Source organism: Sinohyriopsis cumingii, chromosome 1 (genome assembly GCF_028554795.1).
Source record: "Sinohyriopsis cumingii isolate HCF-2022 chromosome 1, ASM2855479v2, whole genome shotgun sequence".
NCBI classification, from domain to species: Eukaryota; Metazoa; Mollusca; class Bivalvia; order Unionida; family Unionidae; genus Sinohyriopsis; species Sinohyriopsis cumingii.
The window spans coordinates 140927529-140945570 of NC_142961.1; the positions used below are offsets into that span (position 1 = coordinate 140927529).

The following is an 18042-nucleotide window of genomic DNA, read 5'->3' on the forward strand; positions in this document are numbered from 1 at the left end:
GAACTGGAAAAAATTAAATAATTCTGAAAAATATTCTTAACAAGTTGCAGACTTGATATTGCTTTTTGAATCAGTATTCGAACTCAATGCAAAGCGCCGGAAGAGTTGTGTATTTTTGTTTAGAATAATGCAGCTAAAAGGCTATTCTGTATTTTACTTCATATTGCTTTTCCTTGCTTCGTATATGAGATTTATACCTATTTCCACAGAATTGATAATATTCAAGTGATTCAATAATTCCTTTTAATCTGAACTGTCTTAGATATCTTAAGGCTTTGCTTTCGGCGGTTATTTATTTATTTATTTATTTATTTATTTATTTATTTATTTATTTATTTATTTATAACTATTATTATTATTATTATTATTAGCTACTATCACTGTTGTATTATTGTACTATAGTTATAATGTCACTGTTACTATAACTCTGCTAACGTTACTATCTTTGTCATATTTTTAAAAGCTAAAGAACTAAGAACTTGTTATGTGAGGATATTCTTTAAATATGAGGCAAGGTAGGTAAATTTGTTAAGTGAGGACATCATTGAAATGTAAGGTACGTGCAACTGATTTTGGAGGCATTGAATAAGTTTTTGTTTATCAAAAGATATAGGATATTTTGCTTCTTATTATATAGATATTTTGCTTCTTATTATATAGATATTTTGCTTCTTATTATATAGATATTTTGCTTGTTATTGCTAAAATCACCTTCGTGCAGACAGTTAATCAAAAAGCTATAGAAATTCTAGTACCTAACTAGTTGAAAGATAAATATAACAATTACTAAACTTGATACGTATTAAGAAAGAATTTTATTGAATTGAATTTGATGTTGTCTTGGAAACGGTTTAATTAAAATTAATAAATTTATAATAGAATAATTTTACGCAACCGTCTTAAAAGATGCTATTATATTTAATATGTTAAAAAGAACTATTAAAATAGTTATATTGAATCATTCTGCTTTCTTTTGATAATCTTGAGAAAAATAAGTATACCTAACAGAGAGCAAACTTCCTCTCTTTGTAATCAGGTTTAAATGTAATCTGGCATATCCATGGCAACGCAGTTATCTACATTAGGAAAGATCATATCGTTATGCAAAATCCGGTGCTAAACAGGACACGGTCAAGTCAGCTCTGAAGTTAGATTTTCCTGTTCTAACGTTAGAATCTTCTTTACAGCACGCCTTTGTAGCAATACTATATATTTGTTGTTTGTACGAGTTTAATATTCTTTCAAAAAAGTATATATAATATATATATATATATATATATATATATATATATATATATATATATATATATATATATATATATATATATATATATATATATATATATATATATATATATATAATGAATGTACATTTAAGTAGTTGACGCTAATCGCAGAAATAAAAATTATATGATGCAATATGACAAACCTCAATTATTATTTATGATTAGTAAAATCAATGTATTTTAAGCCACCTCTGCTTCCTGTCTGCTAGAAAGGGCAATTTGAAGAAATCTGACTCAAAAGTAAAGTCAACAAAACTATTTAACACAAGGAAGAAGCTGGAAAGACGTCATCAGTACAAAATATTCACTTGTTTCAGAAATACGTATACGACTCCTACAAGGGCACACTCGTTGCTTGTACTCTTGTATAGTTTGAGTTAGAGACTGAGGTTTATTTTTGATGGCTCGTGGCTAGATCATTTCAATAAAATTTCTCAGACCAAATAGTCATCTTCAATCTGTAAGAAGTGAAATAAAGATTGGAAATCATAGAGTGACCCTAACCATAGATAGAGCTTGTAAATCATAGAGTGACCGTAACCGTAGGTAGAGGTTGGAAATCATAGAGTGACCCTAACAGTAGGTAGAGGTTGGAAATCACAGAGTGACCCTAACAGAAGACAGAGGTTGGAAATCACAGGGTGACCCTAACAGTTAGTAAAGGTTGGCAACATAGAGTGACCCTAACAGTTAGTAGATGTTGGAAATCATAGAGTGAAACTAACAGTAGATGTTGGAAATCATAGAGTGACCCTAACAGTAGGTAGAGGTTGGAAATCATAGAGTGACCCTAAAAGTAGATAGAGGTTGGAAATCATAGAGTGACCCTAAAAGTAGATAGAGGTTGGAAATCAAAGAGTGACCCTAACATTTAGTAGAGGTTAGAAATCATAGAGTGACACGAACAGTTAGTAGATGATGGAAATCATAGAGTGACCGTAACATTTAGTAGAGGCTGGAAATCATAGAGTGACCCTAACAGTTAGTAGAGGTTGGAAATAATAGAGTGACCCTAACAGTAGCTAGAGGTTGGAAATCATAGAGTGACCGTAACATTTAGTAGAGGTTGGAAATCATAGAGTGACACTAACAGTTAGTAGATGTTGGAAATCATAGAGTGACCGTAACATTTAGTAGAGGTTGGAAATAATAGAGTGACCTTAACATTTAGTAGAGGTTGGAGATAATAGAGTGACCGTAACAGTTAGTAGAGGTTGGAAATCATAGAGTGACCCTAACATTTAGTAGAGGTTGGAAATAATAGAGTGACCCTAATATTTAGTAGACGTTGGAAATAATAGAGTGACCGTAACAGTTAGTAGAGGTTGGAAATCATACAGTGACCCTAACAGTAGGTAGAGGTTGGAAATCACAGGGTGACCCTAACAGTTAGTAGAGGTTGGAAACAATAGAGTGACCCTTACAGTAGGTAGAGGTTGGAAATCATAGAGTGACCCTAACAGACGAAAGTTGAATATTTGTTTTTGCATTCTTTTAACCCATGTTTTCGATATGGTGGGAGATAACAGCACGACAATTTGGAAGATGCATTTGCTTATTCAATGTGGTATGATATAACAGCACGGCAATTTGGAAGATGCGTTTGCTTATTCATTGTGGTGGGAGATAACAGCACGGCAATTTGGAAGATGCGTTTGCTTATTCAGTGTGGTGGGAGATAACAGCAGGGCAATTTGGAAGATGCGTTTGCTTATTCAATGTGGTGGGAGATAACAGCACGGCAATTTGGAAGATGCTTTTGCTTATTCAATATGGTGGGAGACAACAGCACGGCAATGGAAGATCTATTTCCGTGACAATTTTTTTTTTACTATTTGCTTAATGATAATTTCATGCTTTCTGGAAACCTTTAATACTATTTTCTTCTGCATCTATTTTTGTTGTAAAGTTCAACATTTCCAACCTGTAATGCTATTTTCTTATGCATCTATTGTTGTTGTTGCAAAATTCAACATTTCCACAATAATACAATGACACGAATCAAAACCAAAGTAAAACTTGACCAAAAGTCAACTCGTTGCACATCAGGACGGAAATACTTAAGCGCCGTTTAAGACGGATGTCTCCTAACAGCATTCACATAACAGATCTAAGATGGACACCGCACGCTAAATGGAAAAATGAAGACCGGAGATTGCCTGGCTGCGCACCGTGATACCGACCTCCAAGAGACAAGCCTGTCCTACGGTGAGACAGAGAGGGCAGCAAAAGACCGGATGGGGTGGAGGAGAAGAGGAGACATTTCATATTGCAGTTGGAACGATGAGGATTAAGTAAGCGGATGACAAAGAAATAGGTCTTAAACCCCACCCCCAAGCATCTACAAATAACATTTGGCCAGATTGATTAAAATTGTATTGGAAATATCTTGCTTACAATCTGATAGCATTAAATTGTTACAGGCTCATTCCTCACTGAACAAATACTATCCCCTTTGACTTTTGGAATTATGTCCCGGTCACCCCAATCTAATCTGGTTTTGGGACCTTCCGAAGACATTGGCTATACGACAGAAAACTGGGTCAAGGTCACAAAGTTAAAAAGCTCATCGGACCTCCCACATCAGGTTGTGTCCATCTGTCGACTACAATATAGTGTCCTTTACTTAATATAAGAATGTCATGTGACTTTGAAAATGTCGTCATATACACACGAGATGAATACTAGATTTGACGTAGTATGGCGCACTATGTTTTTAAACATTTAGCATGGTAGGTAAGTTGGACCATCGGGTAGATTGTTTAATGCATGAAGTGTTAAAGGAAAGAAGAGTGAGAGAACGAATGAATACAGAAAAGATAGGATGAAGTATTTTTGCGTATTTTTATCCTCTTTTGGGTATAGTTATTGTTGTCGTAGTGGTAAAGGAAATTTTTTGTTAATGTTGTCGTAGTGGTGTAGGATAAGATTTTAGTCGAGTTATGAGTCACTGACAGCAATTGTCAGTCACATGCGAAGCTAAATTCTCAAACGTTTTCATTAAATGAAATAAAGTTTCCTTTCGTTTACAATCACATGTTTCCTCGACACACAATCCATGAACCCTGCCGAAGTCAAGAAGAAAATCCGCCTAAAAAAAGTAATTATTTTCTTATTGAAGTATGCTTTCTCCAAAAAATTAAACACCGTTGCACACCGATCGATCAAACTTGATTTGAACCGCCATCAAGCAGAAATGTCACAGCTCCAATCTTTGGTTCAATGCTCAATTGGTAAGCCTTACCCTTAACTAATGGATTAAAAAAGAAAGTGGCGGCAACTTAAGATTCTTAATGGAATGTAAACGAGTGTCTCGTAGGAATGCGCGCCCTAATCCGTAATTTGAGAGATATCAACCGTATAATTATTTTTCCACAGGAATCGTGGTTGTTGTTGTTGTTGATGCTGTTGGTGGTTTGACACTTTTTTTTAAGGAAGTTGCAAAACAAAAATGAAAGTAGGCTTTTAATTCTTGCACGTGATTATTTGTTACACTTTCTCAATAATCTAAATGTGATACTCATCCTCTTCTATTACATGCATCATTTTGTATAAATATACATGTGGTAACAACAACAACAATAATACTAATAATCATAAGAATCAACAACAACATCAATAATATTAAATAATAAAATCAGCTTCTTCTTCCTATTCCTTTGTCTAGGATCCGGTTTCTGTTACTGTAGAGATTGAGCCATAAGTGTCTCTGACCTCGCGTTGCATTGATAAAATTATAAAACAAAGGCTGTATATCAAATGTGTCGGATGTAAAAGCTTGAAGATTAAGTTAAGCGTTTTTCGTATGACGTCATTACCTAACCACGTGCTTACAAAGGGGATGTTGCATTTTTAGATAAGTAAGGAGTTACTTTGGATCAAAGTGGAGAGAAAAACTCGTATCTTCAATAAATATGCCAAACTCTGGATATTTTATTTCATAAACATTCATATTCAGTCATTCAGATAGTAAATATATCCTTAGGTATTTCTTAATTTTGCACATACGATGTATGACAACTTCTTTTTCACCTCACCATTATTTGACTATATTTCATATGTGAATACAATAAAAGAGATCTAAAAGAAAAACATACTTACTCTTGTTCTTTTTGACAGCAGAATTTACGTTGATCAGAAAACCAATTAACACAATATAATCATGATTAGGCAGTTTTAAATATTTTCTTGGACTAAATGTGTTATGCCTTTCATAGTATTTTTTAACGCAGTTTTGCTGTTCAGGTATAGAAAAAAGTTAAAGAAATTGTACGGCATCTCAGTTATTCAACATATAATAAACTGCAGGCGAAAGGTATAATGTTTGCAGCATATTTATGTCAATCAGTTTTGGGATTTTTTCAAAGTGTAGTACTTTAAAGAAAAAATATATGCACAATGGGAATGATACGCTATGAATTAAAAATATCTCCTTTTCATTGTAGGTCATCTCAAGACTACTTCCATTCAGGAGGTTTAAATGGGTTTAGAGGTTCGGTCACACACACACACACACACACACACACACACATCGAAATAAATATTGAAGGAACATAGCATGATTCTTGTTTGACCGTCAGATTATTACGTTTTGAGTTAGATTCTCGGGTACGACCGGACATAGTATTAAGGACAGATGTCCATTTGTCTTCGAGAGGACAAAACCTTCAAACGAATGAATTGGTATACGTGACCTAAATTACATGCCTCAGAGATATCTGTGACCTCAATTACATAAAGTGTATACCTCAGAGATGTTCATAACTTAAATTACATGGTTACATTACATGCCTCAGGGATGTCCGTTACCTTACATGTCTGGAGATATCTTTAAAAGATGTTTAATTTTTAAGGGGGTGCCAAAGGTCATGCACCTTGGTGTGCTGATAAGTTTTTGTCTTCGAAAACAAAATTTTCGTTCTTTCTTCTTTCACATAAAACGGTAAAAAAAAGTGTGTGATATTTGGATTTTTAACATCGCTTTAACAAGTTTTCAGTCATATCGTTATGATGTCTGCTGTGTGGCAGTTTATAGTGATGTCAAGCACTTGGGCATCATGAAGCAGACATATAGTTTCACGTCCCACCCAGTCATATTATCCTGACACCAGGCCGACCAGTCCTAACACTAACCTCTTAATGCTGAGCGCTTAGCAAGGCAACTGTAAATACCATTTTTATAAGTCTTTGGCGTGACTTGGCCTGGGTTCGAACCCGCGACCTACCTCATCGTAGGCGGACGCTGTAACTACTAGGCCACTGGAACGGTTAAAACATTTGTAAAGGCTCTTAAGATGAATTAACGAGATCCCATACACAAATATTGTGATGACGAGATCCTGTGAATGGTCTTGAGATGACTTAACGAGATCCATACACAATATTGTGATGACTCGACGAGATCCTGAGAACGGTCTTGAGATGACTTAACGAGATCCTATACACGGTATTGTGATGACTAGACGAGATCCTGTGAACGGTCTTGAGATGACTTAAGGAGATCCTATACACGATATTGTGATGACTAGACGAGATCCTGCGAACGGTCTTGAGATGACTTAAGGAGATCCTATACACGATATTGTGATGACTAGACGATATCCTGTGAACGGTCTTGAGATGACGCAGTGGCATAATATGCAAGAGACAATAAATTAGCACCAGAAGTAAACCTGCAGTTATCCGACAAAATCTGTTATTCTTCACTGATATATAGGAATTCCAATAAACGCGTCTTCGTTGCCTTACGAATGAAATTTTACTCTAAAAAAAAAAACATGCGCAAAAGCATGCCTTTGTCATTGACTGCATTAGCTATGTGAAGAGCAGATAGGAACATAATAAAGTCAATATATCGTACTAGTTAGATTGTTCTCAACATAGGATAATACGGAATGCTTTAGATTTCGCGCCGCAAATAGCCGCGTATTTGCCAAGTCGAGATGAAAACTATTATGTACCCTCTCTCTCTCTCTCTCTCTCTCTTCAGCACGTCATCCAAACTATTTTCCCAATTTCTTGAGCTTCCACTTCTGAGGAAATAAACAATTTACATCAACAAAACAAGCAATGAACATAACCCAGAGAAAACCTATACTAATAGACGAGACAAGACAGACAGACAGTGATAATGAAAGAGCACGGGTTCATTCACCTTCTGTGGTTTTCGCGAGCAATGAAAATAAACGAATCCCCGGCATGAATTGGTTTCTTCTCTAAAGAGATCGCACGTCCATCGACATGAAATTATTTCTTACTGTCCCCTAATTACGTATACATGGTTGTAAATGTGTCAGAATTTTGTCGAATCATGCATCAAAGGGAGTGACGCGGCTATTGAAGACGCGTGAGACGACCTCACCAATCAAAATCCATGATAAATATCGTCCTGTAACACTGACATTTAACCCAGCAACTGTAGAAAGTACCGCACTCCATGCATAGTAATTATTCTGACCATTAAAAACAAAAAGGAAATATCGTGTGTGTTCTTTAAAAGTATTTTTTAGTTAGTTTTAATAGCCTTTCTAACGATATATATGTGTATATATGTATATGTATATGAGTTTGTGTTTCTTCCTGTTTTAACTTTTGTGGCATGATTCTAAATTAGATTTATTTTATTATAAATTATTAATTATTATACTGTCAATGGCTAATCTACAGGAATGAGAATATGAGATATTATTTTTGCTTTTGCGACCTCGTTTATGGCCTTTTGCTACCTCTCATATGACCTATTGCGACCTCGTACGTGACCTTTTGCGACCTGAACGAAATAAAGCTTTGGCTGCATACTGGCCATTATTTTTTCAATTTATTTTCCGCTGACTCTTAATCAAAAACCCGAAGTACACAATCATCGCTCATTTCAGGTGTTTCTGGTCCAACACGTCCAATTTGAAAGTCCTTTCTTAATGGCTTTTTTAAATGGGATGAGCAAAATTCCACGAGAACAATATCAAGCCATCACTTTCGTTGAGAATAACAAAGTCATTATTTTCCTCGAGAATAATGTATGTATAGTCTTCACTTCGTTGAGAATAATAAAGTCATTATTTTCCTTGAGAATAATAAAGTCATCATTTTCCTTGAGAATAATAAAGTCATCACTTTTCTTGAGAATAATAAAGTCATCATTTTCCTTGAGAGTTACAGTCACCACTTTCCTTCAGAAGAATATGTAGTCATCACTTCCTTGAGAAGAATATGTAGTCATCATTTTCCTTGAGAGTTAAATAGTCATCATTTTCTCGAGAAGAATATGTAGTCATCACTTTCCTTGAGAAGAATATGTAGTCATCACTTTCCTTGAGAAGAATATGTAGTCATCGCTTCCTTGAGAAGAATATGAAGTCATCACTTTCCTTGAGAAGAATATGTAGTCATCACTTTCCTTGAGAAGAATATGTAGTCATCACTTTCCTTGAGAAGAATATGTAGTCATCACTTTCCTTGAGAAGAATATGTAGTCATCACTTTCCTTGAGAAGAAAATCAGTCATCACTTTCCTTGAGAAGAATATATAGTCATCATTTCCTTGAGAAGAATATGTAGTCATCGCTTCCTTGAGAAGAATATGAGGTCATCACTTTCCTTGAGAAGAATATGTAGTCACCACTTTCCTTGAGAAGAAAATACAGTCATCACTATAGTCATCACTTATTTGAGAAGAATATATAGTCGTCACTTTCTTTGAGAGGAATAAAGTCATCACTTTCCTTGAGAAGAATATATAGTCATCATTTCCTTGAGAAGAATAGTGTTATCGCTTTCCTTGAGAAAAATCTAAAGTCATCACTTTGCTTGAGAAGAGTATGTAGTCATTAGTGTTTTGATTTATTTATTAAATCTGAAACTGTCCAAATACAATTAACTGTTTTCAAGGAAACACGATAGAAGAATAAGGACGTCAGAGAATGTTTTCTTTTTGCAAAATAAACTTTATCAGGTTGATGGCTTCAGTATAAATGTCTGTGCAAATCTTTTGACATTTAGAAACCATTTATTTTGTGTATCAAACTGACGATCTACAGTGTGATTGGATTGTCACCCTTTAAAATTCATTCCCTTGCAATGGCATTCTCACACTTGTTTACATCAGATTAAGTACAATGATAATTAACTATGTTGTAACTGATTCAAATTGTTTGCTGTGTGTTAAGTACAATAACTATGTTGTAACTGACGCAAACTGCTTGCTGTGTGTTAAATACAATAATTAGCTATGTTGTAACTGACTCAAACTGCTTGCTGTGTGTTAAGTACAATAATTAACTAGTTGTAACTGATTCAGATTGTTTGCTGTGTGTTAAGTACAGTATTTAACTATGCTGTAGCTGAACTCCATTAATTCATTCCATCTTTATTTCCTACTTTCAGAGATTAATAACACAGACAATTGGTACAGACACGAGAATGACCAGGAAAAGACGTACGATTACATATATAAATCATAGACTCCTACATATAATCACTCAATTACACAGAAATAATCACTCAATTACACAGAAATTTGATGCGTGTTAAGTACAATGGTTAGCTATGTTATAACTGACTCAAATTGTGTGCTGTATTGGTGTGATGCCAACGTAACAGGTCTTGCGGTTGGAAAGGTGCTGATGAGTTTATTTTTACTATAACTAAATGACGTAAAATATGATCCTGTTCACGCGAGAAATTGGTTTTGTTTAATTTGACAAGAAGAAAAAAAAATTGTATGTTTCACTTCCAGACAACTCGCCAGCCAATAACCGAGAATAAAAGAATCAAGATAGATACTGTACAATGTTGTATTATATTATAATTTGCTGGGGCTAAAACTGCTCATGTGTCAGATGGTGGAATCGAACCCGTAACTTTCTGGTCACTAATCCTGCGCCCGCAACTATTATTTGGACGAATCAAAGTAGATAACTTTCTAATTTCATAGTCTTGATTGTTAAATAATACAGGAGAAAGAATGCGATTTTGTGCAGTACATTATCTATTTTTCCTGCGCTTAACTTTGATTTAAAAAAACGTCTAGATAGCAAAAATTATTCACGATACCTGAAAACAAACAGATTGATTTGGGGGAAATTAAATTGCATACTTAGGCTCCTCTCCCCAAAAATAGAACAAAATAAAGCCAATAACGAAAATATCATTTACTTGTTTGATAGCTCGATAGCTTGATAAAGTGTCATTCGCTTATACGCCATCGACGACTGCGTCTTGAAAGAAACCTGATTCGGTTATGTAATGTGATCGAAGTACTTAAATTGAATAAGAATCTTTAAATCCTTGAAGCACCTGCCTTTGTTGTATCATTTGATCAAGATTCCTGATGGTCTTGCACGTTACTGGAGATCCTGAAAGGGGCAATTACATGGATCGTCTTGTACATTAATGGAGATCCTAAAAGGGACCGTTACCAGGATCGCCTTGTACATTACTGGTGAGGGGCCCCGAGTGTCCGAATGGTCTAAAGCGCTCACCGTTCCGGATCACTGCCATCTCACCTCTGTCTGCGTGTGTTCGAGTCCAAGGCTCGGCTAGCGTGGGTACGTGGGAAAGCCTGCCAGTAGCTTCTCGTGGGTCGGTGGTTCTTCCCTGGGTTTTCCAGGGTTCTTCCTCCACCAGTTATACTGGCCGCCATGTATAGCCTATCTTGTGCTGAAAAATGGCGTTAAACCCTAGAACAACAACATTACTGGTGATCCTAAAAGGGACCGTTACCTGGATCGCCTTGTACATTACTGGAGATCCTGAAAGCGGCAATTACATGGATCGCCTTGTATATTACTGGAGATCCTAAAAGGGACCGTTACTTGGATCGCCTTGCATACTACTGGAGATCCTAAAAGAGGAAATTACCTGGATCGCTTTACACGTTACTGGAGATCCTAAAAGAGGCAGTTACCTCGATCGCCTTGAACGTTACTGGAGATCCTAAGAGGAGCAATTACCTGAATCATCGTGCACGTTAATATAGACCCTAAAAGGGGCACTTGCCCATAATTTATGTGATCATCTGAGTATTAGTACACCGAACAAAGACAGTTATTAATATTTCGTACCATCTACATATTGCTAATATATCGTATCATCTATGTTGTTAATATATCGTATCATCTATATGTGTAAATATATAACATCAATTTAATACCAGACTGTAATATTTCGTAAATTTATCTGTAAACGTCGTGTAATTTATGCAATTGTTTTTTAAAAAAAGTGGGATGGTCATGTTTAAAGCATTCAGATAACTGTTATTTATAAATGAATATGATTCCTCGATTTTATAATGTTATCGTGTATAATTTTACAGCCATTTGCAACTTTCATGTGTTTTTTTAATATAAAGAATATCAGGATATAATTCCTGGATGCAGTTGTATTAGTTAATTCGTTACAGCTTTATTCGTACCGTTATTTCTGTCTTAGAATGGTTCCTGATAGTTACGCCACCATATGTATCTCTACAATGACTTATATGTATTTACAAAAGCCGTTGGACCCATTAGGTTTCTATACATTGCGTGAACTCCATTCTTTTCTTTAAAGGGAAGACCTCACATGCTCTCAATTGTTTTGAAAGAATATCATATAACTAGACTATGATTTGTGTTTCTTGTTCATAGAGGGCATTCAAGACCTGTACTTTTGATATCTTCGCGACTTATCTCTACGCGCCAGGTAAATGACCTTGAACTTGTTGAGGTATCCAAGCATGACACAACGAATAAAACGATAACACAGTTTCTTACACAGTTGTAAACACGTCGTGGAAAGGCGGAACAACCTCTTGCAGTGAGAGAATCAGTGATGTGGCAATTTGGAAGCTGTCAAGACAAGACCACGAGAGTGGACTTAAAATAACCCCCATTCTTTTTCCTTCCTACCTTTTAACTCCTATGACTACCAATCACCCAGTTATTAATTGAGTGGAAATCACTCTGACCTTAGTAATTTGAAGAATGACTAGCTCTGCTGTTTTTTTGTTTTTTTTTTTGGGGGGGGGGGCTATCTCTTTTGTTTTGTTTTGTTTGACGGGGTGGGTAGGGTGCTTCCGTGGAGTGTCAAATGTTATGATTCAGTAAATAACTGAAATACATTTTTACACTTAAATCTAGTTTGCATGTAAGGGGTGCGGAATGGAAATGTTATCGCAGCGAGCTGATCAAGATTGGCAGGCTCAACAACGATACTTACTTTAAACAATGGAATAATAGAAATAGAAAAAAAAGAATAAAATTAATAAGTTCTGACTTTTAATTAATGGTTGCAAACTTTTTTTTTAATTGACCTACAAACATACTGAATTATACAAATATATTTAATTGTGAGAAATCGTACGCCATTACAAAGAAGATACAACAAAATTTACTTATGTTAACCATATCTCTCTCTCTCTCTCTCTCTCACACACACACACACACACACTGAAAAGAAATGTGAGAAACATTTTAATCCAACCAAATTATCTTATCGAGTTCACTCGGTGCTTCTCACCATGTTCAATTACTCACTAGAATCGGTAAAAGCAGTCTACCCACTTATGAATCTGTTTTGGTAGCTATAAAGTTAGTCAAGGTAAACGACTGCGTGAGAAAGCTGGTCTGGATTCCTTTACAAACATAGACTGAATATTGTTGGATGCTGATTCCTGCGGCGTCTTGCGTAAGAGCAGCACCTTCCGGAGTCGCTGTGACCTATGATGCTGGGTCGGGCATTCATTTTCTTTGTGGGTGGTTTGGAAACAGTCTGTGTCTGTGAGAATTGAATAACAGCGAAATCAAAAGGTGATTTGTTAGAGACATGATCACAGCTGAGGTCAGAATAAGGTGAAAATATCCTATCAGAAACATCCCTGACCACCGCAAAACCGTCTTGGACGTGGTTGAAATGTCGTTGGCAATTTATCATATACACAGAAAAATACTCATTCATCATATACACATAAATGCACACGCAGGCAGCCAAACAAGCTTTACCTTTTGTCATGGCACTTTACAGCATAACAACACAGGTAGGTTATTTAGTGCCGAGGGATTTGGAATAAATGCCTCGCTTAAGGACACACCCCGGTAGATGACCCAGGCTTGCCTGATAGTAGGATTCGAACCCGAACCATTTTTGTCGTGAGTCTGGCACGCTAAACGCTGAAAAAAAAACTTAGCTCTCAGCCGAAAAACAAAAGCTTATAATAGGCAATAATTGAGCTGAACGACCAAATTTGACCTTATATCTCGGGGTCAAAGGGCAATGGGCAAGATTTAACAATGTCTTTAAACTTGGAAGATGGTCTAGGTAGATGACTTTATAGAATGAATAGGTAGTGGATTTTTTTTAAAAAAGGATTTGGCAAATAAACGTTTCGACTGGACTGGAAGAATCTATATCCGGGCTTGAAGATGGAGGACATATTTTTTTAAGTAAGACATGTCCCTGGAAACACGGTTAATTAAAAAATCAGGCAACTTTTTTTTTTCTCCCCGTATTATTTATTTGCATCAGGCTATCGTTGAAATAGAACAGAATGGACAAATAATAAAACGATTTCCAAGACGGATGTCTCAGTGACATAAAAAAAAGCTCTCCACGTGCCATCTAAAACATGGAAAAAGCTTCATTTTATTGGTGCTTCATATTATATCGCCTTGGTTCAGCAGACAGCCAGCTTCTAATTGATGTCCTTACCATTTGTTTCATCTAATTATTCTACACGACATATTTCACTGTTATTTTGGTAATTTGTGTTTGTATATTTTTTAAATTTGTATGTGGCATGTGTCATTCATGTTCGACAAATTTAAGGCACTTTTTAAGCTTAATGTTTTAATACGGTCTGAAATCATGCAGATAGGTAACGGTCTTTTTTTATACAGATTTAATTTAATTGTACTTTTTGTAAAGTTTTGGTCCTTTGAAAGTTTAACATTTTTTAGGTTGGTCAGGGTAGGTGATGGGTCTTTGTGACTCGAGCACTTCTAATTCTGAGCGAGGTATCAAGTTTTAATGTATATTTCATTTGATAAAGACTAATTTGAGTTGGACGTATCTTTGCCACCATCTGTCGCTTCGGCCTCTTGCTTGTTTATCACCCCATGACCTTGTGAAGGTGGCAAAGTTATAGGCATTTTATTGGATTTTAACAGCGTTTTGATGCCCAGGTGTGATAGCTGAATTTCCCCTCCAGGTAGAGCATACAGGCCAATTGAAAAGGATGCGTGCCTAAGCACAGTAAGGTTATTTTTCTGTCTATACACGAACTGTTGTTCTGAATATTAGCATAGGTTAGTACAGTGCTTCTGGGAAATTAAAGAGAAAGTAACATGAACTAAATATGCGTGCTTATAAGGGATAATTCAACGGACACATTATCAGTTGCATACACGTTACGTTTTTGTACTCTCTCTCTCTGTCTCTCTCTCAATAATAATAATAATAAGTTTATTTTCTGAGAATGATACAATTGGTTCTGAATTAAGCAAACAATCTTACATGCAATCCTCATTAACAGAATATTAAAACTCTCAATGCACAGTATAAGTACAAATATAACTGCTTACCACAGTGTCTGGCACACTCGTATACAATCATAAAATATGCATGCATGCAAGCACTTGATCGAAACATACGTACGATATACATGTAGATTTGGAAGATGCATGGGATCCAAGTTAGTTGTTTGAGACTTGGCATAACGAGAAAGAAGAATTATGTGGTGCGCGCTCTTAAAAGAATAGTGTTTGGTGTTTTTTGTGTGTTTCTTATCGCTGGAAATGGTACTATGGTATTCTCCACAGCATTATTGCAGAACGGAATATGATTTAATTGAGGCATATGAAGATTGGAGCACGAAATTGACAGAAGATTGTGTAAAATTAGTATATATATATATATATATATATATATATATATATATATATATATATATATATATATATATATATATATATATATATATATATATATATATATATATATATATATATATATATATATATATATATATATATATATATATATAATGAGAGAGAGAGAACCAATTAATGTTTAAGAATATTAACCAAGGATTGAAGTTAATTATGTAAAAAGGTTATTTAGGTCGCTTGCAATATTTAACGGTTCTGTACTAGTATGGCTATCGGTTTTTAATTCTGACGGTAAATTATTAACTTGAATTAAAGTTACGAAAATGTTTCCATATTTTTCTGCAGCCACTTTAATTCTCAATTAAAATTATCCTTTATAATATTAGCTGTTCCACTTTTTACTAAATTTCTGCTAATTTTTGTAACTTAGTTTTAAACGCTGTTTGTGACAGAAATCACGCATTTTCATGGCTTCCCTTATTTTAGAGTTAAGCCAGCCAGCCATGTTTCTTCGCTTCCTTTTTGCATAAAAGTAGGCTGACAGTTACGTAAAGCGTATTTAAAGTCGGTCAAAGAGGTATTCTCTTGGAAACGGTTACAGGATCGGTACTTAAAGTGGCGCGAGTCTTCATTAATGGTTTCCAGAGCATTGTTTCTTGTAGCACAGAATGGACGGTGGTCGCTAATAGAATATGGTGCGACGACTGTCGAGACAATAAATTCAGGGTGCATAGAATAAATACGATCGGTTAACATTGTCGTATTGTCAGTGAAACAATTAAGGAGACTATCATGGGAATGTGATTTATATTTGTAAAATATCATTTCATTTACTTTGCCGGTCATTCATTAAATCAACATTGACACCATTAATTAATAAAATTTCAGAGTTAGAGTTAGAAGTAGTAGATAATTCATGATAATCCTAATTTTTATGAATTGACCGCGTTTTCTACAATTTGATTGGACGTAAACAGTCACGTGATACTGGTCTGGATTTTTTTTTATACATCGATAAATTCTGCGGACTACTTTTGGTTTCCTGTTTCCAGGTCATTTGATGTGAATATATATATATATATATATATATATATATATATATATATATATATATATATATATATATATATATATATATATATATATATATATATATATATATATATATATATATATATATATATATATATGTGTGTGTGTGTGTGCGTATGTATGTATGTGTGCGTGCGTGCGTATGTATGCATGTATGTATGTAGTTATGTATATATGCATGTGCGTGTGTGCGTGCGTGCGTATGTATGTAGTTATGTATGTATGTAGGTAGGTGTGTATGTACGTATGTGTGTGTGTGCGTGCGTGCGTATGTATGCCTGTATGCATGTAGTTATTTATGTATGTATGTATCAAAGCCTTACATCCTAATAATAACAACAAGCCCCCACCTACCCACTCCTGTGATTTTTTGATCAAAATGTACAAACCCCGGATTAAAATCGACTATTCCATTAGATATTAAAACAATGTAATTACACAGACCATCCTGTACTCCAACACTCACCCCTTTTGAAGAAGGAATATGGTAAGGTTTATAAGCCAGTGTTCGGAAATTATTGCATACATACATACATACATACATACATACATACATACATACATACATACATACATACATACATAGTGACAGAGAGTGAGGGAGTAGAAAACCGCCTCTTTCTTGTGCTTTGTCCTTTCCTTCCAAATGGAAACCATCGATGGACACGAGTGATGATTAGTATTAGCATCAAATAGTGTGCCGCAGAGACCTAAAATGTGAGTCGTAGGTTTATTGACATGGATATGCTTCATTTTATCTCGCGATGGATTTACCTGCCGAATGTTGTGATTTACTCTATGTAAACTCTTTTCTTTAAAAAATATAGTAGAACTAGACTCAAATTGAGAGGCATCCTGGTCAAGGTTGACCATCAACCTGTTCAGTGACAGGGACAATTTGCTTGACTGAAATATGCAAGTAATTAACTGATTCTAAAGATTAAATATCAGGCTAGTTCCAAATAATCCCTAATGAGTCATGTATATATTACATATTTGAATATAAATGTTGGAGTAAGGTACCTGATGGCGTCGTGATCCGCGTCGCTCGCTGACAAGATGATATGACAAGACGAAGGAATATATAACAAGGAGTTGCAATGTGCGCAATTTCTAGTAATGTTGTGTTCCTGACTGAAATATTTTTGTATTGAGCGTTCATTGTGTGTGTGACAAAGTTCCGATACCAACAAACAGATGAATCATGGCTTTAGGAATAGCAATGTGCACAATATCAAGTCATTAATTCCTTTTGTCTGTAACGATTTTATCTTGAAGGTTCATTGACAATGGTTGTTTGGGCTACAACAAGTATTTTGTCGTGATCGTTTTGTGTGTGGCGAGTACTGTCTGCTATTTTAGTCGCTTGATTGTTTTCCGTGTGTGGCGAGTACTGGCTCCCATGATAATTCCTTGATGGTTTCCGCGTGTGAATGGCATGATACATGGTGTAAGATTTCGGAGTAGACATCAGACGCCCTCGTTTTTCAAGTGTATTCTGTCTCTATGGAAAAGAATCGATTGTATCTCTCTCTCTCTCTCTCTCTCACACACACACATTTCATATTTTAATATTTTAATAATCCCTGTCACAACGTAGAAATGAAATGTGATTTCATTACGTGGATTCCATTAAGGCTATTTGGCTTTTCTACAATAAGATAAAATTTGGACGGTGAATTGTTCCCATTTTGTCTGGAAATAACTCCACCCGTCTTAATCTTAGGTTGGTCTCTGTTAGGTATTACAATACTTATTGGATCAATCCGGTCTTTTGGTATCCTGTACCAGTCCTGATATTA

The 18042-nt window shown here is 35.3% G+C and overlaps 1 long non-coding RNA gene across 1 annotated transcript; it reads right to left on the reverse strand.

Moving 5' to 3' along the window:
* Positions 1–12528: 12528 nt before the first annotated feature.
* On the reverse strand, positions 12529–17396 carry LOC149808024 (uncharacterized). Its single transcript, XR_016418412.1, has 2 exons — positions 17264–17396; positions 12529–13432 (listed from the first exon to the last, which is right to left on the reverse strand). It is a non-coding gene; the product is annotated as an uncharacterized LOC149808024 (long non-coding RNA).
* Positions 17397–18042: the final 646 nt, after the last annotated feature.